We start from the raw sequence: 26,870 nt of genomic DNA, 5'->3' as shown, positions 1-26,870 counted from the left end.
ACTTGAGGGAATAGTCAGTTGCCAGAAAACGTTGTTTCTATGACACACATAAGTAAATTGAGTCGGCCTCGGGCTACAATTACCTAATTTCAATGCAGATCGTCTGGGGCCCATAAATTTGACTGTATAAGACGTTGTGTGTCAACAATGGAGGCCGGTGTATCGTCACGCGCCATCTTACTAACTCTATAAGGCGGCCAAGTCAAACAGCAACTTCCCCTCGAACCGAATCACTGCCGCACCAACCCTCGGCTCTATTTTGATGTTTTATTTGCTGATGGAATATGTAAAACTGTGGGTTAGCGTGAATGAATAGGACGGAATTAATACCGACCATCAAAAGACGTTAACGTGCTTCCACAGATGAGCACCTGCGATGTATAAACATCTTGATTTATCATCATAAATGTGCGGGAGATATTTCAGGACTCCTCCAACTCGAATATTATAATTAAAACGACAAAACAGGGCATATTTCCTTACGCCAAAGGACATCAATTAGGAACGTTGAAGATCTGTTGTCGTTCGCCGGAGGCTTCGGATCAGACGTTGACAGGCGACATTATTCCGATTTCCCCGGGGCCACGGTTAGCGGACTCGGGACCCTGGATTTCCGACCAGATCCTCTGTTTTAATTTTGTCAATCCTCTTTAGGCAATTTGAGGGACCTACGCGGCGAGTCACTTTATTAACGCATAAATCTTTGGGGCGCCTTTCTTTGCGCGACGTACCTAATTTTCCTTCGGATTCTTCGTTGCACGGTTTTAATTTTGATTTCTGGGCACGTTCGCTTCTTTGTCAAGTTTGTTTGTTGCTTTTGTGAGCATTAGTGGCACAAGAAAAATATTTTGAACAAGTAATGTAAATATTTAATTCGTTATATCAATAAAATAAAAATTTTTAAGAATTATAAGATAATATAATAGTGATACGTGGTTATCTAAACAGTCGACAATTAGCAAGACCAACATTGCTAATATCATTAAGCTCCTGGCACCTTTATGTCGAGTTTATGCCAGGCATTCGGTAACACTATTACTCATGTCCGTATCATGGTCTGAATGTGCCTAATATGTCGTAGAATTAGTGCCTTGCCCGACCATAGAACGTCGGTTATTGTTCTAATCAAAGCTGATGCACGCACTAAAACCAGACACGGCAACTGGAAACGCTACCTGGAAATTGTCACTTTACACCGATACAATCGCACAGTTATTCGATACTTTGTTCCTAAAACTGTTCGTTTTACTCAAATGAGATTGTTACATTAGGTGTTTTGTACAATTTAATGCGACATTCGATTTAATATTAGTGGATTGTTGAATAACATACTTTGTACAGCTAATCACAACAGCAATAATATTCACATTATTGTTTTAATAATAAATGAGATAAATTAATCACTAAACAGTAAATGTTTGGCGAGAAAAATATACAAATTCTGTTAGGTATGGTCAATTGAGATATCTGCGGGCGTGGTCGGAATTTTAATGACCCCCATAAACACTTTGATGAAAGCGCTGACGTTGAATGAATGCTACCTAAGTAAATGAACCAGTTTAAAATCTAGATCACATTTCGACCGATTTTTTTACCTTCTTTTTTTCTAAATGTCGGGGGGCGTAGCTCAGATGGTAGAGCGCTCGCTTAGCATGCGAGAGGTACCGGGATCGATACCCGGCGCCTCCAGCCGAAATCTTTTATTGGATATTTTATTAAGGAACCCAAAGTTCTGTCCAGAATTTGATGAAATGGTACCTTAGTATGGGGGGCGTAGCCCAGATGGTAGAGCGCTCGCTTAGCACCAATGGAAACACGCTGTGGTTATCCCCGTACTAAAGCCCGGTAAACCGCCACATAACCCCAACTCATACAGGCCAATATCGCTACTAAGCTCTATTTCCAAGGTAGCCGAAAGAGTTATACTGCGACGCCTGGAAACAGCCGACTCACACCTACACATAACACCACACGAGCAGTTCGGATTCCGCCCCAAACATGGCACAGTCCTGCAGGTGGCGCGAATTGCTGAACACACTAAGAAGCACTGGAACTTCGGGAGAAACACAGTTGCACTCTTTTTAGATATGCAGAAAGCCTTCGATACCGTATGGTTGGATGGACTAGTGTATAAACTGGACCAGCTAAAACTGCCTAAATGTCTGGTCAAACTAATCGACTCGTATCTGCGAGGAAGGACCTTCCAGGTAAAAATCAGCGGGGAATTATCCGAAACACGAAACACTTCGGCAGGAGTACCACAGGGAACGGTGCTCGCACCAAAACTCTACAACTTCTATACCTCCGACATCCCTAAGTTTTCCCACACTAACTTGGCACTATACGCTGATGACACTGCCATCTACAGCTCGTCCTTTAGCTCACAGGTCGCCACCCAACAGATTAAAATCCATCTGGGCATGCTCACTGCGTTTTTTGAGAGATGGAAAATTAAAATAAATCCTGAAAAAACAGAATTGATCAACTTTACAAAAAAAATACACTAACACAAGGATAGTATCTCCACCCACTATAGACGGAACCATCATTCCATGCAAAAAAGTCGTGAAATACTTAGGCACCTATCTGGACAATCGGCTGACCTTTAGACCTCATATAGACAAAATTAGACCAAAGATATTTGGTGCAATCAAGCCACTATATCCCCTAATCTCTGCAAACAGCCCCATGAGTAGAGATAACAAAATTAACTTATACACCACAATCCTCCGACCCATCATGACATACGCATGCCCCATCTGGTGTGGAGCCTCAATAACCGCCATTAACATACTACAACGACTGCAAAACAAAATACTGAGAATGGCAATCAGCGCACCCCAGAGAAGCAGAACCCGACACATACACGACACAACTGGAGTGCCATATGTACAGGATTACATCATCCAAGAGGCTAATAAATTCTACGAAAAACAAATACACCACTCGATACTCACAAAACACATGGCTGACGTCAGAATCCACAACATTGACCCTAATCACAGACACAAACCCCTCTACCATAAACTTCCAATTTTTCACAAACTCCCACCATAATGTCTGCCGCGCACTCAAAACTTTCCACTTAAAACGCAAAACGTAAAGACGCCCACTAAACCATAAAACATTATCCGAACAACGCGAAACCTCCCCCAAAAATGCTTCAACGGGTTTTTTGACTAAGTTTTTCCCGAGCGCACTAAATTGCAAAGCTGGCCATCCAGCAACAGTTTCCGCTAATTTCATCTACAGGTTCCATTATCTAAATCATATTGAGACAAAATGCCCCCAGAAATGCAACGACCATGTGAGGGGGGTCTTGGACCCATTTTGCTTTCAACATCGTTGCTGACGCTCGGAGATGCCACGACACCGGCAATTGGCCGTGCCAATCTCCAAGAAGGTGGACAACCCCGGACTCCATTCGGTAACCCACCCCCACAAGAACGGAGCCTACTATATATAGTGCCCACAGGAGTCTCGAGCTGTACGAGCCAATGATGTGTATTTTAATAAAAAGACAAATAAAATATATTTTAGTTTAGTTTTTTTAGTTCGCTTAGCATGCGAGAGGTACCGGGATCGATACCCGGCGCCTCCAGCCGAAATCTTTTATTGGATATTTTATTAAGGAACCCAAAGTTCTGTCCAGAATTTGATGAAATGGTACCTTTGTATGGGGGGCGTAGCTCAGATGGTAGAGCGCTCGCTTAGCAAAAAAGTTTTTCCCGAGCGCACTAAATTGCAAAGCTGGCCATCCAGCAACAGTTTCCGCTAATTTCATCTACAGGTTTCATTATCTAAATCATATTGAGACAAAATGCCCCCAGAAATGCAACGACCATGTGAGGGGGGTCTTGGACCCATTTTGCTTTCAACATCGTTGCTGACGCTCGGAGATGCCACGACACCGGCAATTGGCCGTGCCAATCCCCAAGAAGGTGGACAACCCCGGACTCCATTCGGTAACCCACCCCCACAAGAACGGAGCCTACTATATATAGTGCCCACAGGAGTCTCGAGCTGTACGAGCCAATGATGTGTATTTTAACAAAAAGACAAATAAAATATATTTTAGTTTTAGTTTAGTTTTAGCTCGCTTAGCATGCGAGAGGTACCGGGATCGATACCCGGCGCCTCCAACTGAATCCCTTTATTGGATATTTTATTAAAGAACCCAAAGTTCGGTCCAGAATTTCATGAAATGGTACCTTAGTATGGGGGGCGTAGCTCAGATGGTAGAGCGCTCGCTTAGCATGCGAGAGGTACCGGGATCGATACCCGGCGCCTCCAGCCGAAATCTTTTATTGGATATTTTATTAAGGAACCCAAAGTTCTGTTCAGAATTTGATGAAATGGTACCTTTGTATGGGGGGCGTAGCTCAGATGGTAGAGCGCTCGCTTAGCATGCGAGAGGTACCGGGATCGATACCCGGCGCCTCCACCAAATTCTTTTATGGTATATTTTATGAAGGAACCCAAAGTTCTGTCCAGAATTTGATGAAATGGTACCTTAATAATGGGGGCGTAGCTCAGATGGTAGAGCGCTCGCTTAGCATGCGAGAGGTACCGGGATCAATACCCGGCGCCTCCAGCCAATATCTTTTATTGGATATTTTATGAAGGAACCCAATGTTGTGTTCAGAATTTGATGGAAGGGTACCTTAGTATGAAGAGGCCTTCAGCCAAAACATTTTATTGGATTTTGATGAAATGGAGATGGTACCTTAATATAGTGGTCACAGCACAGGTAGTACATCGTTCCCGTAAGTAATCAAATGTACCTGAGGCCTTCAACCGAATCATTTTATTGGATATTTTTTAAAGGTCCCTGTGCTGTCCAGGTTTTGATGAAATGGTACCTTAATATGAGGGGCGTAGCACAGGTAGTAAGCTGCCCACTTAATTCGCCAAAGGTACCTGTAGCGTCCAACCGTATCGTTTTACTGGATATTGTGTTAAAGATCTCAAAGTTCTATCCAGAGTTTATACAATGGTATTTTAGTAGGTTCTATTCAATACTAGTGTGAAGTGTTACTTATACAAATAATTACAACTGAATTAGCATTTGCATTATCGATTTTTTTTGTTTTAAAACAATAGATATTTGTTTTAAAAATGAAAAGAATACATTAATCACTTAACAATAAGTATTTAGTAAGCAAAAAAATACAAATTATTACGTGATAAATTGAAAAAAACTGTGGGTGTTGGCGGAATTTTAATGAGCTACACAAACACATTAATGAAAGCGCTGACGTTGAATGAATGCTACCTAAGTAAATAAACCAGTTTAAAATCTAGATCACATTTCGACCGATTTTTTCACCTTCTTTTTTTTAAGTATCGGGGGGCGTAGCTCAGATGGTAGAGCGCTCGCTTAGCATGCGAGAGGTACCGGGATCGATACCCGGCGCCTCCAGCCGAAATCTTTTATTGGATATTTTATGAAGGATCCCAAAGTTCTGTCCAGAATTTAGTGAAATGGTACCTTAGTATGGGGGGCGTAGCTCAGATGGTAGAGCGCTCGCTTAGCATGCGAGAGGTACCGGGATCGATACCCGGCGCCTCCAACTGATTCCTTTTATTGGATATTTTATTAAGGAACCCAAAGCTCTGTCCAGAATTTGGTGAAATGGTACCTTAGTATGGGGGGCGTAGCTCAGATAGTAGAGCGCTCGCTTAGCATGCGAGAGGTACCGGGATCGATACCCGGCGCCTCCACCAAATTCTTTTATGGTATATTTTATGAAGGAACCCAAAGTTCTGTCCAGAATTTGATGAAATGGTACCTTAATAATGGGGGCGTAGCTCAGATGGTATGGCGCTCGCTTAGCATGTGAGGGGTACCGGTCGAAACCCGGCGCCCCCACCAAATTCTTATATTGTATATTTTATTGAATATACCCAAAGTTCTGGCCAGTATTTCATGAAGTTGGACCTTAACATGGAGGCGTAGCACAAGTAGAAAATCACTCATTTAACTTGCTAAAGGTACCGGGGACCAATTGAATCATTTTATTGGACATTTCATTAAAGATTCCAAAGTACTGTCCAGATTTTATACAATGGCACTTCAGTGTGAAGGTTTAGCATAACTAATAAACCACCCGTTTAACTTGCCAAAGGTACCTGAGACCTCCAACCGACTCATGTTATTGGATATTTTTTATTAAAGATGCCAATGTTCTGTCCAGGTTTTGATGAAATAATCCTTTAATATATGGGGCGTAGAGCAGGTAGTAGATCGCTCACTTAACTTATCAAAGGAACTTGGGGCCTCTAACCGAATTATTTAATTGAATATTTATTTAAAGATCTCAAAGATCTGTCCTGAGTTTATACAATTGTACTAGTAGGTTCTATTCATTATCTGGTGTAAAGTATTACTTGTGCAACTAATGACAACTGAATTAATATTTTGCATTATCGACTTTTTGTTTTAAAACAATGGATATTAGTTTAAAAAATGAAAATGATAAGTTAATCACTTAGATTTAAGTATTTAGTAAGATAAAAAATACAAATTATTACGTGATAAATTAAAGAAACTGTGGGCGTGGTCGGAATTTTAATGAGCTACACAAACACATTAATGAAAGTGCTGACATTGAAATAATGCTGTATGAATGAACGAACCAGTTTAAAATCTAGATCACATTTCGACCGATTTTTTTACCTTCTCTTTTTTTAAGTATCGGGGGGCGTAGCTCAGATGGTAGAGCGCTCGCTTAGCATGCGAGAGGTACCGGGATCGATACCCGGCGCCTCCACCAAATTCTTTTATGGTATACTTTATGAAGGAACCCAAAGTTCTGTCCAGAATTTGATGAAATGGTACCTTAGTATGGGGGGCGTAGCTCAGATGGTAGAGCGCTCGCTTAGCATGCGAGAGGTACCGGGATCGATACCCGGCGCCTCCAGCCGAAATCTTTTATTGGATATTTTATTAAAGAACCCAAAGCTCTGCCCAGAATTTGGTGAAATGGTACCTTAGTATGGGGGGCGTAGCTCAGATGGTAGAGCGCTCGCTTAGCATGCGAGAGGTACCGGGATCGATACCCGGCGCCTCCAACTGAATCCTTTTATTGGATATTTTATTAAAGAACCCAAAGTTCTGTCCAGAATTTGATGAAATTGTACCTTAATAAGGGGGGCGTAGCTCAGATGGTAGAGCGCTCGCTTAGCATGCGAGAGGTACCGGGATCGATACCCGGCGCCTCCAACTGAATCCCTTTATTGGATATTTTATTAAAGAACCCAAAGTTCGGTCCAGAATTTCATGAAATGGTACCTTAGTATGGGGGGCGTAGCTCAGATGGTAGAGCGCTCGCTTAGCATGCGAGAGGTACCGGGATCGATACCCGGCGCCTCCACCAAATTCTTTTATGGTATACTTTATGTAGGAACCCAAAGTTCTGTCCAGAATTTGATGAAATGGTACCTTAGTATGGGGGGCGTAGCTCAGATGGTAGAGCGCTCGCTTAGCATGCGAGAGGTACCGGGATCGATACCCGGCGCCTCCACCAAATTCTTTTATGGTATACTTTATGAAGGAACCCAAAGTTCTGTCCAGAATTTGATGAAATGGTACCTTAGTATGGGGGGCGTAGCTCAGATGGTAGAGCGCTCGCTTAGCATGCGAGAGGTACCGGGATCGATACCCGGCGCCTCCACCAAATTCTTTTATGGTATACTTTATGAAGGAACCCAAAGCTCTGCCCAGAATTTGGTGAAATGGTACCTTAGTATGGGGGGCGTAGCTCAGATGGTAGAGCGCCCGCTTAGCATGCGAGAGGTACCGGGATCGATACCCGGCGCCTCCAGCCGAAATCTTTTATTGGATATTTTATTAAAGAACCCAAAGCTCTGCCCAGAATTTGGTGAAATGGTACCTTAGTATGGGGGGCGTAGCTCAGATGGTAGAGTGCTCGCTTAACTTGCCAAATGTACCTGAAACCTCCAACCAAACCTTTTTATTGGATAGTAATGGATAGTTTTATAAAAAAATCCAAAGTTTAGTTATGAAATGGTACCTTAATAGGGGGCGTGTCCCAGGTAGTAGATCGCTTAACTTACCAAAGGTACATAGGGACTCCAATCGAATCAATTTATTGGATATTTTTTATTAAAGATCCCAAAGTTCGATCCAGGCTTTGATGAAATGGTACCTTAATATAGGGAGCGTAGCATAGGTAGTAGATTGCTCGCTTAACTTATCAAAAGTACCTGGGACCTCAAACCGAATCATTTAATTGGATATTGTATTAAAGATCTCAAAATTTTGTCCAGAGTTTATGTAATGGTACTTTAGCAGGTTCTATTCAATACTGGTGTGAAGTATTACTCGTACGACTAATCACAACTGAAATAATATTTACATTATCGACTTTCTCTTTTAAAATAATAGATATTTGTTTAAAAATGAAAATAATAAATTAATCACATAACAATATGTAACTGTAATAAGAAACTGTGGGTGTGGCCGGAATTTTAATAAGCTAACACAAACACATTGATGAAATCGCTGACATTGAAGGAATGCTATAGAATTAAATGAACCAGTTTGAAATCTAGATCACATTTCGACCGAGTTTTTTACCTTCTTTTTTTAAAGTATTGGGGGGCGTAGCTCAGATGGTAGAGCGCTCGCTTAGCATGCGAGAGGTACCGGGATCGATACCCGGCGCCTCCAGCCCAAATCTTTTATTGGATATTTTATTAAAGAACCCAAAGTTCGGTCCAAAATTTCATGAAATGGTACCTCAGTATGGGGGGCGTAGCTCAGATGGTAGAGCGCTCGCTTAGCATGCGAGAGGTACCGGGATCGATACCCGGCGCCTCCACCCAATTCTTTTATGGTATATTTTATGAAGGAACCCAAAGTTCTGTCCAGAATTTGGTAAAATGGTACCTTAGTATGGGGGGCGTAGCTCAGATGGTAGAGCGCTCGCTTAGCATGCGAGAGGTACCGGGATCGATACCCGGCGCCTCCAGCCGAAATCTTTTATTGGATATTTTATTAAAAAACCCAAAGTTCCGTCCAGAATTTCATGAAATGGTACCTTAGTATGGGGGGTGTAGCTCAGATGGTAGAATGTACCTGAGAACTCCAACAGAATCATTTTATTGTTCTGCCTAGGTTTTGATGAAATGGTACCTTAATATGGGGGACGTCTCACAGGTATTAAATCGTTCGCTTAGCTTACCAAATATTACCTGAGACCTCCAACCGAATCATTTTATTGGATATTTTGTTAAAGAACCCAAAATACTGTCCAGATTTTGATAAAATGTTACTTTGGTTTGGGGGGGGGGTATATCACAGGTAGAAGACCGGAGGAGGTACCTGTAGTGTCCAACCAAATCATTTTATATGAAATTTCATTAAAGATACCAAAATTCTATCTTGATTTTATATACCTTAGCTTGGTACCTTAGTATTTTATATTCAAAATTAGTGCAAAGTTATTCAGTTTTAAATTGAGATTGCATTTTGACAGCTTTTTGGATCTACTAAAATATTTGTCATTAGGGGGCGTAGCTCAGATGGTAGAGCGCTCGCTTAGCATGCGAGAGGTACCGGGATCGATACCCGGCGCCTCCAACTAATTTTATTAACTATTGAATATTTTCATTAACTAACTAGGCTTTTGTAGCAACAGTTTAACAACACTAATTATTTTTAATTAATTTAAGTCAGTAAACCATTTTATCCCAGTGCCATCCCAAACATCAGCAAGACATTTTCACAATTCCTTTCATAATATCAAACATCAGTCCGACTGTTGTTGTAAATTAAACATGTTTCGCAGCTATCAAGAACAAAGATTTTTTAGGAAACATGCACGGACCAGAGGCAGCATGCAAATGATTCCTTTGAATATGGAGCGGCGGAGATACGTTATCTTAACCGGCAACAAAACGAATGGCTGTGACACGCCGCCGGATCCGTTATCAAATCATTTTCTGCTGTTGTTTGTCTTGTTTTGTTTGGGACGCGCCACTGTTTGGAACCCGGTTGTGTTAATTCCGAATTGAATAATCGCTTTTTGCTCCTGCTTTTCGACATTCGGATTGCTTCGTAAAATACCATCGACGAGCAAAACAAATTACGTTAAATGCCGTACGGCAATTTGCTGTTACGATTAAAATATGCCGTAATAAAATTTTTGGCTGTTAACGGAATGGCAATTTTTGTGCACATCGGCTTAAAAAATCAATAAAGCTGTGCCTGATAATTGAAAACATTTTTGTTATTCTTTTTTAACATATGTATAATAGAATTGGCCAATATGTAGGAGACTTACGAAGTAAACTGGTAATTTATTAGTAATAAAGCAAAACTATTTTATGGTGGCAATAGTATATTGCAATAATATTTATCGAATTATTGACGTATAACATTTATTAAATGGCATTATAATCCACTATACTGCCTTCCTTCTACAGCTATTGCCCATTAATTCCAAACTAAATTGTTACTGTTACGGTTATTTCAACTGATATCTTTTTATAGCCAATTCTGTTTACCGAACAATTTATTTCACTGTTGGCTTTGCAACATGCAATTTATTTGTGTCCTGGTTAATGTTTACTGAAAACATAATTGTACATTAATAATATACAGAACAATTCTTGATAATAATGTTGTAGTAATCATTATAAATTATTGCGTTATCCATCAAAGAATTTTTGCCTTACGGAATGGTAAACTTGTGCATTTGTATTTGTTAATAATCACACAAACCGCATACAGAAGATAAATGTCTAGCTAATAGTTCATTAACGTTTGTTAATTTAATAGCCTGACATTTAATAGCCACCACGTATTATTGCATTTAATGCGAGAAATTTGCAATTCATTTGTACACAATTAGTTGTGTCTTTATTGTTGTAAATTTAACACGACACAATTTTCACCGAGTTAATAAAACTTTTGTGGCTCTCGGGGGTTACCTCTACATGTAACTTGTATTAAAATTCTTGGTATTTAGTTAGAATTATAAATACTTGCTTGTATATTATAATTAATTAAATTAAAAGTTTTATAAATTGGATATGAGTTTCAGGCATCTTAAATTTTCAGCTGATTATCGATAACAAGTACAGTGAGGGTTAAGAAATGACACCTTCTGTGTATTTATTTTATAATTTATACAAAACTTAAAAATAATTGTTAATATTTTAATATATGTTTTATATATTTATTGTATGCATTTTAAAATAAATTGCCTACGAAGTGTTTAATTTTAAAATTTGCGCCATTTTTCTGGCCACCACTGTACTTCCAATGTAAAAATTGAAATCAGCTTTGACAGACAAATCGGCTAAATCCACTACTTTCTGTATTCTGTTTGACGTGAAAATGCACAAAACATAAAATATTTCAACGTACTTTATCTATTTGAGTGCACAACTGAATTTTTATGACCTGAAATTTTAACTGAAACAAGAAATATTAAATCAGTGCGTTTAATCTTATTCGATGACTGTTGAATTGAAGTTTTATTGATGTGCATAAAGAAGCCTATAACTTGCACCCTTATTTATTCATCGATAATTCCCACAACATGTCTGTTAAGCTTGCGTGGGCTTAACTACATCACAACTTTGTCGAAACTCAAAATTATACTTGCAATACGTCACCGTAATCTGTTTCATATTTCATATGCCCTGGCCGTAATTTTTATAGACCCGATAAATAATTCAGATCATAAATTATTATTTTTTTAGTCTTCGCCTTAATGATTTCTCGTGTCTGAACAACTTATCGTTGCCATGCCTGTAAGTTGGAGCCAGCGTCGCGTGTAATAACTGTTGTCAGCGTATTTTCACGTCATTAGTCTGCTTCGACTCGATATTAATCATCGTTCAGTCACCAGCCCGTTCAATATCTGGCGAAGGAGTTATTTATCGTATTACCCGAGAAAAATTCATCGCCACACGGCGTCATCTCCACCGAACAAATCCATTTGCGTTCACGTGAAAGCAACCGCGGTAGTAAATACATAAAATTTCTTATCAAATTTGCAAGCACAATAACACGGCGAAATAATGGCGAGTAAAACCATCATGCACGAACGAATGGATTTTATTGCACACCAAGGTGTTTTTCGCCTCGAGCAATGTTTTGCATATCTTGAGCACAAAAATGTATACACCCGGCAACGCGGCGGTTTAAACAAATTTTCTTTGAGGGCGGATCCGTTGCAAATTGACGATCTTTTATTAAAGTTATATTCGCCGCCGCATTCCGCGTTTCTTTCAATTGTCAAGACGATACTGCGCCACGTTCCTCGAATTGCGAGGCTTTCGAGATTATGGAGAGCCGATATCTTAACAAAATCTCAAGTTACCTACTTATTTATTCTATGAGGAAATGCTGACTTGTGATTAATGTGAAGTTCATAAACCTTTCTATTTTCATCTTATTTTAAATTAAATCAACAATTTCATTTTTTGTTTTTTTTTTATAATTTTAATGATTAAGCAGATTTTTAAACAAAATTATTTTATATTATTAATAAAATTTATTGATTTTTGATAATATTTTTGATTGATGCTGATTTTTTGTATAATAATTTAATTTATCGAATTGATGAAATTATTTAAGTTTTATTTATTTTTAAAATATTAATTGTTTTTTTATTTTCAATTAGTAACGAAACAAAAATGGTTGAAGTTTTTTTTCTTAATTTGTTTGTATTAAAACAACACAAAACAAATATTACATACTTTATATAAAAATTAATTTGAAAAATTGAATTTTTAAAATTAATATTCATATTGAAGTTTTTACACATTTTTATAGTTTTTTGTCAGATTTTTTCTTTTTGTGTATATATTTTTTTATTATTAAAAATTTATTGTAATTTACTTTTTTATATAAAACTTAGTAATTGATTGAAATTTAGTTTAAAAATATTTGTATGAAATTACTTTGTTATTTTATTTTCATCTTATTTTAAATTAAATCAATCATTTTTTGGTTCTTTTCATAATTTTATTGATTAAGCAGATTTTTAAACAAAATAATATTTTTATTATTTTATTTTTAAAATATTAATTAGTTTTAATTTTCATTTACATTTACAAAACAAAAATGATTTGAGTTTTTTATAAATTGATTTATATATATATATATATATATATATATATATATATATATATATATATATATAAAATATAATTTGAAAATTTTAATTTTGTATATTTTTATAATTAAAAATATTTTTTTTGTTATAAAATTTAATAATAAATAAATGTTTCAATTTAATAATAATTTTTCGAATTGATAAAATTATTTAATTTTTATTTATTTTTAGAATATTAATAATTTTTCATTTCCATTTAGTAACAAAACAAAAATGGTTTAAGTTTTTTTTAATTTATTCTATTAAAACATTATTTTTTAATGAAATATTACTATAATTTATATAAAAATTAATTTTAAAATTTGAATTTTTAAAATTAATATTCATATTAAAGTCTTTACACATTTTTATAGTTTTTTGTCAGATTGTGTATATATTTTTTATTATTAAAAATTTATTGTAATTTACTTTTTAATATAAAACTTATTATAAAACTAGTTGATTGAAATTTAATTTACAAAATATTGGATTTGATGAAATTATTTCGTTTTTTTTATTTTTATCTTATTTTAAATTAAATCAACAATTTCATTTTTTGTTTTTTTTTTTAATTTTAATGATTTATTTTAAATTATTAATAAAATTCATTGATTTTTGATAATATTTTTGAATGATGTTGATTTTTTGTATAATAATTTAATTTTAGTCTAATAAAAGTTATTTGAATTGATGAAATTATTTTATTTTTAAAATACCAGTTAGTTTTAATTTTCAATTTGTTACAAAACAAAAATGATTTAATAGTTTTTTAATATATATATAAAATATAATTTGAAAATTTAATTTTTGCATATTTTTATAATTAAAAATATTTTTTTTTGTGTTTATTTTTTGTTATAAAATTTAATTTATTTTAATTTAATTGATTATTTAAGTTTTATTTTTAAAAAATTAATTATTTTTCATTTTCAATTAGTAACAAAACAAAAATGGTTTAATTTTTTTTTATTAGTATTAAAACATTATTTTTTTATTTTTAATGAAATATTACATAATTTAAATAAAAATTAATTTGAAAAATTGAATTTTTAAAATTAATATTCGTATTAAGATTTTCACATATTTTTATAGTTTTTAAAAGATTTTTTTCTTTCTGTATATGTATTTTTTTATTAAAAATTTATCGTAATTTGCTTTTTTATATAAAACGCAATAATTGATTGAAATTTAATTTAAAAAATATTTGATTTGATGAAATTATTTCGTTATTTATTTTTGAAATATTAATTATCTTTAATTTGAAAATTAAAATTTTTAGTATTAATAGCTGAATTTTTTTATATTTATTTTACAATTGTACAATAATAATTTTTAGTTTCAAATTTTAATGATTTATTTTTTTTATATATTATTTTCTAGATATTTTTTTAAATTTTCCTAATTAACAATTTTTATCTAGTAAATTATGTTGAACTTTTTAAACCGTGTGTGTCATAACTTCTACTTTAACAACACTATTTTTTCTTCAATAAACATTACACAAAATTTGCTTATCAGACTTGATTTATTTAATCCCTCCAGATTAAAAACTAGCGAAAAAAATGCATGACACTTGCAATATTTATCGCATCAATCACGACCGTGTGCGAGATCAAAGAGCCCTGCTGAAATATTCAGGACACGACCGTCGGAATTGTCAAGTCGGGTCTAGTTTTCGGCTGCGGGACGCCATTACTACGAAACAATCTCATCAAACACAATGGATTTCATGCGAGAACTCTTTTTTTCTGCTCTTATTTTTAGTATGCCAAAAGAGCTGTTTCGTCTACTGTTTTTCATTTTAATCGTATGCCGATTTTTTTTTAATTCGAAATTCAGTTGAAGAGGATTACTGCATACGCACACATTTGCTTTCAAATTGTTTTATTATTTACTTTAATTTAATTGCCCAATGTAAATTTAAATGATTTAAATTCATACGGTTCAAATATTAATTAAATACTGAGGCAAAAGCATTCAAAACACTGCAATTTAATAATCCATTTTTTGATTATCAACATAAACTGGTATGGTATTTCTTTTATATTTGCTTTGCTTATTAATAATTATCAATTATTATTAAAATTTGCTAAATTTAATATTGTTATGTGCAGATACTTTGAGGTGTTCGATATGGTTTAAATGATGCTGATGGCATAATAAGAAACCGTTTAAATGATAATTTAGTGGGATTTCCACTGACCCAATCAGGGCAGAAAGTTAACCTCACTTTATTTCAGCTTTTATCTTGATTCTTTCCATTCTCACTTTTATGTACTCGTTTTAAGAAGTTGGAAACGTGTTAAACCTCCTTTGTGCTTTACGGGGATCCGTCTAAGACGATGATGGCGCACCTTTTCAAAAGAAATATAAAGAAAATCTTTTAAAGACGGAACTTACTTCTTTAACGACATTGGCACAAGACAAAAAACAACAAAGGCGACTTAAAACTCGGTTTTATTAAGTTTTTAGGAAAGATGTTGTCTGGAAGTTTTGTATGTTCAACCATCAGTTCGTGCGGCCGAATTTTCCCCAGTTAATTGAAAAAAATCAACGACCGACCATAAATTTTAACGCTGATCATAGTGTCCGTTCGCACGTTTATCGATTGACCAAAATAAACAGAACCAAAATCCCTCGGTTATTTCGTCGGCTAACAGTTGCAAAAGTTCGTTTTTCGTGGCTGGCAGCTTTGAAAACGCAACGCGTTATCTCTCAGGGCCACACTTTATTTTGCTCAGCCGAGTTTGTAATTCTTCAGTCATGCGTTCGCAACATTCAATGGACTAAGATAATTTACTACAGTTTCTAACCCTTTCACCGTGAATGACTGTGCACAATTTCCAGAAAATAAACATTCTCCCGAATATCCAGTGCCGACACACGCTCGGGGTCATGGGGAAAATGGCCAAAGTTGTTACAATGTAACAAATACCTTTATTTTTGCCAGTATACGTTTACTATACCATTTTCTATCCTTAAACAGTTCTGAGCATCAAATGTTGGGCGTCGAATTTTAAAAAAATTTTGAATGACAACTGTACTTGTATTTATAATAAGTTTCTATAACTAAATGAGTAATCATTTTTGTTAATTTCATGTACACCTTGAAAGACAAAAAGTTTCCTAATCTAAAACGATTGAGAAATCTACGTAAAGCATCAAATGTTGGGTGCCAAATTTTAAAAATTTTCAAATGACATTTGTACTTATATATTAGAAATTAAGTCTCTATTATTAAATGAGTAATTATTTCTGTACTAATTTCATATACACCTTGAAGGGTAGAAAATATCTTTCTTTTTCTAACCTAAAAAGGATTGAGGGATCTATGTCAAGCATCAAATGTTGGGCGCCAAATTTTAAAAAATTTTTGAATGGCAACTGTACTTTTATATTAAAAAATAAGTCTCTATAATTAAACAAGCAATTATTTTTGTTAATTTCATGTACACCTTGAAAGACAAAAAATATCATGTTTTTTCTAATCTAAAATGATTGAGAAATCTACGTAAAGCATCAAATGTTGGGCGCCAAATTTTAAAAATTTTCAAATGACATTTGTACTTATATATTAGAAATTAAGTTTCTATTATTAATTGAGTAATTATTTTTGTATTAATTTAATATACACCTTGAAGGGCAGGAAATACCTTTCTTTTCCTAATCTAAAAAAAGTGAGAAATCTACGTAAGGCAACAAATGTTGGGCGCCAAATTTTAAAAATTTTCGAATGACATTTGTACTTATATATTAGAAATTAAGTCTCTATTATTAAATGAGTAATTATTTCTGTACTAATTTCATATACACCTTGAAGGGTAGAAAATATCTTTCTTTTTCTAACCTAAAAAGGATTGAGGGATCCATGTCAAGCATCAAATGTTGGGCGCCAAATTTTAAAAAAATTTTGAATGGCAACTGTACTTTTATATTAAAAAATAAGTCTCTATAATTAAACGAGCAATTATTTTTGTTAATTTCATGTACACCTTGAAAGACAAAAAATATCTTGTTTTTCCTAATCTAAAATGAATGAGAAATCTACGTAAAGCATCAAATGTTGGGCGCCAATTTTTAAAAATTTTCAAATGACATTTGTACTTATATATTAGAAATTAAGTTTCTATTATTAATTGAGTAATTATTTTTGTATTAATTTAATATACACCTTGAAGGGCAGGAAATACCTTTCTTTTCCTATTCTAAAAAAAGTGAGAAATCTACGTAAGGCAACAAATGTTGGGCGCCAAATTTTAAAAATTTTCGAATGGCATTTGTACTTGTATATTAAAAATTAAGTCTCTATTATTAATTGAGTAATTATTTTTGTATTAATTTCATATACACCTTGAGGGGTAGAAAATATCTTTCTTTTTCTAACCTCAAAAGGATTGTGGGATCTATATTAAGCATCAAATGTTGGGCGCCAAATTTTAAAAAATTTTTGAATGGGGCAACTGTACTTTTATATTAAAAAATAAGTCTCTATAATTAAACGAGCAATTATTTTTGTTAATTTCATGTACACCTTGAAAGACAAAAAATATCTTGTTTTTCCTAATCTAAAATGAATGAGAAATCTACGTAAAGCATCAAATGTTGGGCGCCAAATTTTAAAAATTTTCAAATGACATTTGGACTTATATATTAGAAATTAAGTCTCTATTATTAATTGAGTAATTATTTTTGTACTAATTTAATATACACCTTGAAGGGCAGGAAATACCTTTCTTTTCCTAATCTAAAAAAAGTGAGAAATCTACGTAAGGCAACAAATGTTGGGCGCCAAATTTTAAAAATTTTCGAATGGCATTTGTACTTGTATATTAAAAATTAAGTCTCTATTATTAATTGAGTAATTATTTCTGTATTAATTTCATATACACCTTGAGGGGTCGAAAATATCTTTCTTTTTCTAACCTCAAAAGGATTGTGGGATTTATGTTAAGCATCAAATGTTGGGGCCAAATATTAAAAAAATTTTGAATGGCAACTGTACTTTTATATTAAAAAATAAGTCTCTATAATTAAACGAGCAATTATTTTTGTTAATTTCATGTACACCTTGAAAGACAAAAAATATCTTGTTTTCCCTAATTTAAAATGATTGAGAAATCTACTTAAAGCATCAAATGATGGGCGCCAAATTTTAAAAATTTTCGAATGACATTTGTACTTATATATTAGAAATTAAGTCTCTATTATTAATTGAGTAATTATTTCTGTATCAATTTCATATACACCTCGAAGGGCAGAAAATATCTTTCTTTTCTTGACCTAAAAGGATTGAGGGATCTATGTCAAGCATAAAATGTTGGGCCCCAAATTTTAAAAAATTTTTGAATGGTAACTGTACTTGTATATTAAAAAATAAGTCTCTATAATTGAACGAGCACTTATTTTTCTTAATTTCATGTACACTTTGAACGACAGAAAATATCTTGTTTTTCCTAATCTAAAACGATTGAGAAATCAACGTAAATAATGTAATGTTGGCCGCCAAATTTTAAAAAAATTTTGAATGACAATTGTATTTGTATATTAAAAATTAAGTCTTTATAATTAAATGAATATTTCTGTGTCAATTTAATGCACACCTTGAGGGGCAGATAATATCTTGTTTTTCCTACCTTAAAATGATTGAAGAATCTATGTCATAGCATCAAATGTTGGGCGCCAAATTTTAAATTAAATGAGTCAATTTAATGCGGACTTTAAGGGACGGATAGTATCTTTAACTTTTTTGAATCAGTAAAAATTAAATTAGAAACCCAATGAACGATAGAGCGAAGCGTCGTCCACAATGAAACATCCACTTTAAAGCACCCGTAACAATTAATTTATCCCACTAATCGACATGTGACAACACTCGAACATTTCCACGATATTTGGTCTGCGGAGCTTTTGAAACATTATGCAAACTTTGCGCCAAGTGGGCTCGGTCGACTTCGTTTATTTGATTTTCATATGTATGTGAGCGAGTAGGATCGCATCCGAGTCAATATAAGAGATTCTATTCCGAGTTAACACTGTTAGCGAGTGTCTCCATTCAAAGATGCGATTGTGCGGTCGATGAATGCATGTGCTTCGTTGGAATTTTCAATGCGTCGCATTTAATAAAGTGTTTGGCTTCAAGATTTGTTTGTTTGAATGCGACCTTATTGACCGACGTGAGGGAGGCGGTTTAGAAGAAAAGCTGACTTCTAGAATGCAAGTTTGCATCCTCCAGATTAATCTTCGGGAAAATACAGTCGCAATGGGCCGTTGAATGGGGTTCAATTATGTTAAGTGCACTCGTTCAATCGTATGTCTGATGCAAACATAAGCGGATAAAAATTAAATGGTTTAATTAATTAATTAAATTCGTTTTTACATTTTTCGAGGAATTACTTAAGAGAAACAACCTTCAGACATTAGTTAAAAGATTCCGTATATATTTATTTGAAGTTTCTCTCTTTTAAAACGTCTCGACGAACGATTTAAGAGAAACCAGGAAAAATGAGTTGGGGCAATTATATAAGAATTCGTCGAAATATACCACCAAGTGTTGCAGGAAGTCGCTGGAGCCCACTTGAGTACCTCGTCGTTTGTATTCGACGTAGCCGTAAATTTATTCAGCGGTGTCACAAGATAACACCGGACGCTGCAAGGAAAATTAATTTCACAACCTGAGCGTCTCGGTTTGAAAAATCGCTGAACAAACAGGATCAAAACCTACGGGGCTTAACTTTATTTATTAATCAAGTGCTTTGCCGGAAATTCACTTAAATTAAAAGACTTGTTCCTGCATTTATCTGTAACTGAATTAAGCGCTTAGAACGTCAAAGAAACTTTTGTGGGAGCGATGTTTTAACCTATTTTCTTTAGATTTATTTAATTAAAACGTTGGCGCTTAATTACTACTACATCATTTAACGCTTTTTGCATGAATAACAAAACACTTAAATATTCCAGTTCGGATAGTTTTGCCGAACGTAAACTGAATAAATGGGTGCAGTTCCCATTTTTGTTGGTTTTTTATCTAGATTCGGTACGGGATAACCGGAGCCGGGTTGACTGTTGCCTTTTCTCTCCCTCCCGCAACACGACTCTCCCATCATCGCAGGTTGTTGCCGCGGCCGATCAATTGTTCATCCGCTGATTGATTGCGAACACATCCATCTGGTGGGCTCTGCATCTGCACACGACATTCAATTAGCGACCGACGAACGGGAACGATCCGGCCTGTTGGATTTATAATTTGGGACGGGGCGAAAGGGGAAACGGCGGCCCGATATCCGAAGCCTACTTTTAATGCCTCCATGACATGGAATTTCTGTCGGTGGGGGTCGATGAAATGTGACGTGAGGGAGGCTTAAATCGTATTTTATCGAGTTTCACCGGTCCATGATCTCGTAGAATTTTGTGTATCTTATTATAAATTACGAAACGTTTTTAATATGCGGGTTCTTGGATATAAATACAAACAAAAATTTAATTCTAACTTAAAAATTTATGCTGATTTACAATTTAAATTAGTAATAAACAGTAAATTCTAAAAATAACTGATCTATATTTTGATGGAACTGGGAAATGTTGTTTTATTGGCAATTTTATTAAACAATTCTAAAAATAACTGGCCTATTTTAAATTGATCGATATATTCTGGTGATGATTTTATTCTATTATAGTATTTAAGGCACACTGGTTGAATGTTTCTATTTTAATTTCTCAACCAATTTCTTAAGAAAAACCAGGAAAAGTTAGTGTCTTCAATATTCAAATATTGGTTAAAATATTTCATACCAATTTTTAAAATTTCTCAACGAATTACTTAAGAAAAATCAGGAAAAATTAGTATCCTTAACCTACAAACAATGTATTACTTAAAAAAAGTCAGGATAAAGTAGTGTCTTATACTTTTAAATACTGGTTGAATGATTCTATATTAATTTTTAAAATTTCTTAACAAATTACTTAAGAAAAATCGGGGAAAATTAATGAATTCAATCTTGAAATATTAATTCAGAGATTTTATGTTAATTTTTAAAATTTCTCAACAAATTACTTGAAAAATCGGGGAAAATTAATGTATTTTACCTTGAAACATTAGTTGAGATATTTTATATTAATTTTTAAAATTTCTCAACGAATTACTTAAGAAAAATCAAGGAAAATTAATGCCTTCAACCTTGAAACATTGATTCAGAGGTTTTATGTTAATTTTAAAAAATTTCTCAATGTATTACTTGAGAAAAATCAGGAAAAATTAGTGTTTTCAACTTTTATATATTGGTTGAATATATTCAATGTATTACTTAAGAAAAGTCAGGATAAAGTAGTGTCTTCAATCTTTAAACATTGGTTGGAAAATTCAATATTAACTCTTAAAATTATTCAACAAATTACTTAAGATAAATCAGGGAAATTAATGTCTTCAACCTTGAAACATTGATTCAGAGGTTTTATATTAATTTTAAAAAAATTCTCAAAGTATTACTTGAGAAAACTCAGTAAAAATTAGAGTCTTCAATTTTTAAATATTGGTTGAATGATTTTATATTAATTTTTAAAATTTCTCAACAAATTACTTAAGAAAAATCGGGGAAATTTAATGTATTCAATTTTGAAACATTGCTTGAGAGATTTCATATTCATTTTTAAAATTTCTCAACGAATTACTTAAGAAAAATCAATGAAAATTAATGTCTTCAACCTTGAAACATTGATTTAGAGGTTTTATATTAATTTTAAAAAAATTCTCAAAGTGTTACTTGAGAAAAATCAGTAAAAATTAGTGTCTTCAACTTTTAAATATTGGTTGAATGTATCTATATTAATTTTTAAAATTTCTCAACAAATTACTTGAAAAATCGGGGAAAATTAATGTATTTTACCTTGAAACATTAGTTGAGATATTTTATATTAATTTTTAAAATTTCTCAACGAATTACTTAAGAAAAATCAAGGAAAATTAATGTCTTCAACCTTGAAACATTGATTCAGAGGTTTTATATTAATTTTAAAAAATTTCTCAATGTATTACTTGAGAAAAATCAGGAAAAATTAGTGTTTTCAACTTTTATATACTGGTTGAATAATTCTATATTAGTTTTTAAAATTTTTCAACAAATTATTTAAGAAAAATCGGGGAAAATTAATGTATTCAACCTTGAAACATTGGTTGGTAGATTTCATATTAATTTTTAAAAATTTCCCCATGTATTACTTAAGAAAAGTCAGGATAAAGTAGTGTCTTCAACCTTTAAACATTGGTTGGAAAATTCAATATTAACTTTTAAAATTTCTCAACAAATTACTTAAGAAAAATCGGGGAAAATTAATGTATTCAACCTTGAAACATTGGTTGAGAGAGTTCATATTAATTTTTAAAAATTTCCCAATGTATTACTTAAAAAAAGTCAGGAAAAATTAGTGTCTTCAACCTTCAAATATTGGTTGAAAGATTCCATATTAATTTTTAAAATTTCACAGCGAATTACTTAAGAAAAGTCAGGAAAAATTAGTGTCTTCAACCTTCACACTTGGATTGGAAGATTTAAAAGTAATCTTTAAAATTCTCAGGGAAGTATTTAAGAAAATTCAGGAAAAATTAGTGTCTTCAACATTGAAACATTGGTTGAGCAATTTTTCGACCTTAATCAACGTTTAGACTTGAATTAGAAGAGGTCAATTATTTATATTCACTTCTAGTGATATTAGAATGAATTAGAACTACACGTACAATAAAATTAAAACCCCTTTTCGAAACAATTTAATTTTTACAGAATAATAATTGAGTGTTTCTTTTGCAGATCACCGTTAGTCCAACAAGCCAGGCGACAGGTAAGCAAACTAATTAATTAGTCTGGTCCTCGTAAAAATCGCCTTTCAAACAGCTCGACTCCATCGTTAGAACGAATTGTACCCGCCAGCCCCCAAGAAAAAAACCTTTATTAAATTATCCCGAAACGCAATTATAAGATGCACGGGCGCAGCTTCTTTATTATTATTTTTTTCTCCACTCCCCCGCCACTTTGTTCATATACCTAGCGGAGGGCCGGTTCCATTTCGTACTTAAAGCAGCTAATTAGCAATAATAGCTCGTCAGATAAACACGACGCGCCGGAAGAAGGAAATTAAAGTCTCTGATTGCGTTAAAAATGTATTCGCATTCGTGTTGTTTTCCCCACCAAAACGATTATAACAGATAAGCGTACCGGGTGATTAATGCGTCCGCTATCTTTTCGACTTAACGACGTGCATTATGAAACTTGCAACCGAGATTGGGTTCTCGTGTTTAATAAAGATCGTGCCGATTTATAAAATTCGAGGCGACCGATTAAAATACCTCTGCCGCTTCATTAGTGCAATTCTTTATCGTTCAGCGTCGAGTGCAATTATATTTGTTGCCGTTACGAATTTTTCGCCCGGTTTAATATTACGCGAGAGCGAGACTCATTACAGTACGTGGACTTTTTTCCGTTTCACAATGGCTGCGCAAAACGTAGACTGCATTACCGTTTGTTTTAATTAAGATTGGGAAAAAGCACAAAACCATTGAAATTTATATGACAAAAATTACTTTGGAAATCGTTAAGCGAAGCTTTAAACTTCGGTTTAATTCTAACTACGCGTTTTAGCAAATTATGTTTCTGCTGCGGTATAAATAATTTACTATAGTGTGGCTTTGGATATCATTAATTAAAATGTATTCTTCAACGTTTTAAATTGCAGATATTTCATTTTTATTTGAATTACGTAACTATACGATGTACAAAGTAAGGCAACAAATTAGCAAGATTCATCAAAAAGTTTATTTCCTGTTGAAGTTGTGTCTCAAAAGTTGAAAACCTTTTTTAATTACTTCTGTATTGCTTCAGTTCCTACTAAAGTTACATATTTTTTTATTATTTATTTATTGCTTACATTATACGGACAAGTCTTAACTGTAGTTTGAAGGCAACAAATTAGGCTGATTTATCTAAAAAAATCAATTTCTATCAAAGTTATAAGTCTCAGATGTTGGTACAATTTTTTATTATTTATTTATTGTTTTGTAGACTATATGGGGTATTCATAAATTATATCAACAACGTCTAACTGTAGATTGAAGACAACAAATTAGGACCATCTGTCAAAAAAATTTAATTCTTATAGGTTACAAAGAAATTGGTATAATTTTTTATCAGTTATTTATTGGTTTGAAGAGCAACAAATTAGGACGATTTATCAAAAAAGTTCAATTCATTTTTTAAATATTTATTTATTACTTTTCAAACTTTTATGTCTGCATAAGATATTCCTAAATTATACCGATAACGTGGGTCGAAGGCAAAAAATATATAACAAAAAAGTTTATTTTTTTTTTTAAGTTATATCTCAGAAGTTAAACAATATATATTTTATATTAGGCAGTTTTAACAATATATATTCCACATCTAATTCAAATATTACAAACAGGTTTATTTTATACTATTTTATATATTTAACTTAAAAAGTAAACATTTCTCATTTAATTTAAATATCACAAACAGAAAATTTTTATTTTTTAATTAGTTTATTATTTAATAAATGTAAATTTATATATCCCACAGCATAAATGTAATTGTGCATTTATTGCTTGTGTGGACAAGTCTTAACTCTAGTTTGAAGGCAACAAATTAGGCTGATTTATCTAAAAAGTCAATTTCTATCAAAGTTATAAGTCTCAGATGTTGGTACAATTTTTTATTATTTATTTATTGCTTTGTAGACTTAAATTATATCAACAACGTAGATTGAAGGCAACAAATTAGGACGATTTGTAAAAAAAATCCATTTCTTATAAAAGATACAATATAAGTATCAGAAATTGGTATAATTTTTTATCATTTATTTATTGCTTTGAAGACTTTTGTATCTAAATTGTACCAACAAAGCTTAACTGTAGATTGAAGGTACAACATTAGAGGTCTCAGAGGTTGGTATAATTTTTTATTATTGATTTATTACTTTGTAGACTTTTAAGACTACGCAAGTATTCTTAAATTACACCAACCAGACTCAACAGTAGATTAAAGGCAACAAATTAGGACGATTTATCAAAAAAGTTCAATTCATTTTTTAAATATTTATTTGTTACTTTTCAAACTTTTATGTCTACATAAGATATTCCTAAATTATACCGATAACGTGGGTTGAAGGATGATTTAACAAAAAAGTTTAATTTTTTTTAAAGTTATGTCTCAGAAGTTGGTATAATTATTAATTATTTGTTTATTACTTTGTTGACTAGACTCCATAAAAGAAATTTTTAAATTACAGCGACAACGTTTAATACTAGAGTGAAAGCTAATAATTAGGACAAATCATCAAAAAAAACTCAATTTCTGTTAAAGATTTAGTTAGTGCATAAAAAAAGTTTCAAGTAATGTACAGTTAATATAAAATATTTACCTGTTAAATGTTGTCGGTGCAATTTAATGACACCCTGTATTTATCTAAATTAGATCGAATCTAGAAATGGCAAAAATGTTTATAGGTCAGAAAATCTAATACACAAACACTAAACCCGATAAATCGTGAAAGTTTCGCGTGGGCGAGTGCAAAGTAATTCCTTTGTTGGGCAACATTCCCGTTACGATCCCGTTTGGTTGGGGTCGGTAATGCTTGCAAATAGAAACGGATCCGGTCTGTCCATAAATATAAACCGTTTGGAAGTCGGTACACATACATTACGAAATCTAATCGAAACAGTACAATGCTGTTCCACGCTATCAATGCTAATACTACGAAACATAAATTCAGACTTAGAACATTTTAAGCGCAATAAAGTATCCGTTTAATTCTATGTTCCGCCAAAAGAAATTGCCCCGTTTTATGCTTCATAAATGCATTATACGACGGAATATGTTTTAAAAAGGAACGTCTGAAACATTGTTTACGTCTGGTGCATGCTTTTGATTTTGCCGTGGCGGCCACAACTGAAATTCATTTAGAATTCTTTTATAACAATGGAAATAATTCTTCTATATTAAAACGAAGAGAAATTTTCTTTTAACGTGTCTGGCACATAAATAAATAAACGAATTAATAAAATGTTTCATAAAAATTAAATTTCAGCATTCTCGATTAAAAAAATGGCGAATGCGCCACTTAATGAAATGGGAATAAAGATTTATTTGTTTTAAAAAGTTTCCTCTTGAAAGCACTCAACATACCGGGACAAGTTTAACATTTAGTTGATAAAGCTTAAAAGAATCTATGTAATTTAAAGTTTCAAATGAAACACAACTCACAATGCTGCAGTTTTACATCATCTGCATTTTAAAGTAGAAAGTTTGCATCCGACCCGAATAGGTAATAAACTTTCGTTTTAATAACTAACGAAATAGTTCGAAATTTTTTATTTTCATCTATTTTTAATAAATATGCATTTCAGAGTAAGTGTTAACTAAACAATTTTTAAAACATTGAAGCTTTATTGAAATATTAATGCATAACTTAAATAAGTATGTATATAATAAAGGTAATTGTATAAAAACCCATAGATTACATGTTATATTATTAATAAATAAGACCAATATTTGTTCCACGTTTTTATTTATTTAATATATTCAATCGATAAAAATAGTCATAAGTACGTCTAATATTCGAAAAAGCAATTTTCTCAATTAAAAGTAAGGAATTATATTAAACTTTTAAAAAATCATAAATAATTAAATTATAAAATATTCAATAAAGCTTTAGAAATATTTTTATTGTTCAAAT

General features: G+C 33.0%; 1 protein-coding gene and 16 non-coding genes across 26 annotated transcripts in view; all 17 read left to right on the top strand.

Moving 5' to 3' along the window:
• LOC109597654 (complexin) overlaps nt 1–26,870 on the top strand; it is a 326,764-nt gene that overhangs the window by 123,746 nt on the left and 176,148 nt on the right. For 7 of the 10 annotated variants that reach the window (XM_049967332.1, XM_049967335.1, XM_049967333.1 and 4 more), the window contains one exon: nt 22,934–22,964. The exons of 2 other annotated variants lie outside the window; for them this stretch is intronic. The gene's annotated coding sequence lies outside the window, so the exon portion shown is untranslated. Of the gene's footprint in view, nt 1–22,930; nt 22,965–26,870 lie in introns of all 10 variants that reach the window. One more of the 10 variants, XM_049967336.1, reaches the window with a different exon arrangement.
• On the top strand, nt 1,617–1,689 carry Trnaa-agc (transfer RNA alanine (anticodon AGC)). Its single transcript has one exon. It is a non-coding gene; the product is annotated as a tRNA-Ala (tRNA).
• Nucleotides 4,221–4,293, top strand: Trnaa-agc (transfer RNA alanine (anticodon AGC)). The gene has a single exon. It is a non-coding gene; the product is annotated as a tRNA-Ala (tRNA).
• Trnaa-agc (transfer RNA alanine (anticodon AGC)) lies at nt 4,372–4,444 on the top strand. Its single transcript has one exon. It is a non-coding gene; the product is annotated as a tRNA-Ala (tRNA).
• Nucleotides 5,350–5,422, top strand: Trnaa-agc (transfer RNA alanine (anticodon AGC)). The gene has a single exon. It is a non-coding gene; the product is annotated as a tRNA-Ala (tRNA).
• Trnaa-agc (transfer RNA alanine (anticodon AGC)) lies at nt 5,501–5,573 on the top strand. Its single transcript has one exon. It is a non-coding gene; the product is annotated as a tRNA-Ala (tRNA).
• Trnaa-agc (transfer RNA alanine (anticodon AGC)) lies at nt 6,701–6,773 on the top strand. The gene has a single exon. It is a non-coding gene; the product is annotated as a tRNA-Ala (tRNA).
• Nucleotides 6,851–6,923, top strand: Trnaa-agc (transfer RNA alanine (anticodon AGC)). The gene has a single exon. It is a non-coding gene; the product is annotated as a tRNA-Ala (tRNA).
• On the top strand, nt 7,002–7,074 carry Trnaa-agc (transfer RNA alanine (anticodon AGC)). Its single transcript has one exon. It is a non-coding gene; the product is annotated as a tRNA-Ala (tRNA).
• On the top strand, nt 7,153–7,225 carry Trnaa-agc (transfer RNA alanine (anticodon AGC)). Its single transcript has one exon. It is a non-coding gene; the product is annotated as a tRNA-Ala (tRNA).
• On the top strand, nt 7,304–7,376 carry Trnaa-agc (transfer RNA alanine (anticodon AGC)). Its single transcript has one exon. It is a non-coding gene; the product is annotated as a tRNA-Ala (tRNA).
• On the top strand, nt 7,454–7,526 carry Trnaa-agc (transfer RNA alanine (anticodon AGC)). Its single transcript has one exon. It is a non-coding gene; the product is annotated as a tRNA-Ala (tRNA).
• Trnaa-agc (transfer RNA alanine (anticodon AGC)) lies at nt 7,604–7,676 on the top strand. The gene has a single exon. It is a non-coding gene; the product is annotated as a tRNA-Ala (tRNA).
• On the top strand, nt 8,623–8,695 carry Trnaa-agc (transfer RNA alanine (anticodon AGC)). The gene has a single exon. It is a non-coding gene; the product is annotated as a tRNA-Ala (tRNA).
• On the top strand, nt 8,774–8,846 carry Trnaa-agc (transfer RNA alanine (anticodon AGC)). Its single transcript has one exon. It is a non-coding gene; the product is annotated as a tRNA-Ala (tRNA).
• Nucleotides 8,924–8,996, top strand: Trnaa-agc (transfer RNA alanine (anticodon AGC)). Its single transcript has one exon. It is a non-coding gene; the product is annotated as a tRNA-Ala (tRNA).
• Nucleotides 9,535–9,607, top strand: Trnaa-agc (transfer RNA alanine (anticodon AGC)). Its single transcript has one exon. It is a non-coding gene; the product is annotated as a tRNA-Ala (tRNA).

Source organism: Aethina tumida, chromosome 5 (assembly GCF_024364675.1).
Source record: "Aethina tumida isolate Nest 87 chromosome 5, icAetTumi1.1, whole genome shotgun sequence".
Classification (NCBI taxonomy): Eukaryota; Metazoa; Arthropoda; class Insecta; order Coleoptera; family Nitidulidae; genus Aethina; species Aethina tumida.
The sequence above is the reverse complement of the archived record's forward strand: the minus strand, read 5'-3'. Positions and strand labels throughout refer to the sequence as shown.